Consider the following 1,799-nt stretch of genomic DNA (forward strand, 5'->3'; position numbering starts at 1 on the left):
CCAGGCCTGAGGGATGCCCAGGCCTGAGGGATGCCCAGGCCTGAGGGCCGAGTGCCGACCCCAGACGCCGCCGTCTCCCGCCCGGCCACCTGCTGCCCGTGGGGTGACACTTATCGAGGTCACATTGTGTCTCCCCACCCTGGCCACGGCACCTGTCACTGTCGTGGCCCTGCCCATCCCCCTTCACTCTACCACACAGGTTGTTGTTGGTGACCCCCAAACACTCGTCCACCAGGAGGGGCACCTGGGCCACCTCCTTGAACCCAGAAGGCCCTGGAGATGACCTCCTTGTGACGAGGACAGTGGGGTCTGGAAGAAGGCCCCTCTGGCCCCAGGCTGCCCCCAGACCTGCCCCACTTGGCTCCAAGGGCCCCTGCTCTCCAGAAGGTTGGTTTCTGATTGTTAAGCTAATGCGCGCTCATTGTACAAAACCAGGAAATACAGAAGCCCACGAAGAAAAAGAACCAGCTGTAATCTTACTACGTAAAGGAAACCCTGCTACTGTCGGAGTGCATTTCCTTCTGCTGTTTTCCCTCGTTTCAGCAAGGTTAGACTTTTCTGCACATTGGACGCTGAATGCTAACTGCTCGTTTGCCGGGGTGTGTGTGTCACTTCTGGGGGCTGCACCGTGATTCACTTATGCCTTCCTTCTCTTCCACCATTTGGGCCTTTCCGTGGCCCACCCCGCGGAAAGGGAAGAGAGCACCTCGGGTTACCTGGCCCAAGGTGTAAACCGAGGCACAGCGGGCTCAGCTCCCTGAGCAGGAGGGGAAGCTGGGGCCACCAGGTCGGGAGCGCCCTGTCCAGGGGGCTGTGTTTACCCCACATTTCACATCTCTGTGCCTTTAGTGGCCTGAACTCTGCAGGGAGAGTCGTGTTCCATTGCTGGGGGTGGAGGCATCCAGGCACAGCCCAAGCCCAGCCCATGCCCCCCGTTACCCTCAGGACTGCTAACCCCTCTCTTACTGTTACCTCCTGGACCTGGCTCCAGGGCCCTCCCAGCCTCATCTCCCACTGGGCCCTGGGGGGATGAGAGGGTTTTAAGAGACGGAGTGTGCGGACACCTGGAACGTTTGGGGCCCGGTCACGAGTGGTGGGATTCTAGAGCAGAGTAAAGGCTGAATACCTGACCTGGGCCAGGAACCGCTGCTCAGCCAGCCAGGACGGTGCCAGGCCTTAGTTATCCCATTTGTAAGAAGACACCAAGTGGTGTGTGAGATGGGGCAGGAGGCCCAGGCTCACTTCTGGGGGCTGGGGGCTGCAGGGAGAATCTTGAGGGTCCTGGCACTGAGATTTCCTGGGTCACTGGTGGGTTACTGAGGAATTGGTGGGGGTAGGAGCAGAGCTGCAGCACCTGGGCAGCCCAGAGGCCGGATGACAGCCCACCCTCCCCACCCCGGCCTGCAGAAGGTGGGGCTCACCGTCGGCAGGGATCTCCTCTGGGCCACACCTGCAGATGCAGGCGGTCGGGAAGTTCACGTCCTCACGAACTGAACAGCCAGCACGGTTAGACACTCGCGGTGGGTCCGCGCAGCGCACCCTCCCCCGCGGGCTTGGCCGCAGACCCAGGGTCGCCGGTCAGACGCGTTAGGACACGCCCACTGCCCCTCCCTTCCCGTCCGAGAGAGGCGGGGAGAGGGACCACCAGGCGTCGGAGGAACTGCAGGCGTCGCCCGAACGCTGCCCGGAGTCCCGCCCAGCGTCCGGCCACGCAGCCCGTTCTAGGCCCACGGCCTCAGGAAAAGAGAAACCGCTGCAAACGTCAGCGGACAGCCCAGGCGAGGCGGTGGTGGCCCCTT

The sequence above is a fragment of the Monodon monoceros genome, unplaced genomic scaffold (genome assembly GCF_005190385.1).
Source record: "Monodon monoceros isolate NGI ecotype Baffin Bay Population unplaced genomic scaffold, NGI_Narwhal_1 Super_Scaffold_4, whole genome shotgun sequence".
NCBI lineage: Eukaryota > Metazoa > Chordata > Mammalia > Artiodactyla > Monodontidae > Monodon > Monodon monoceros.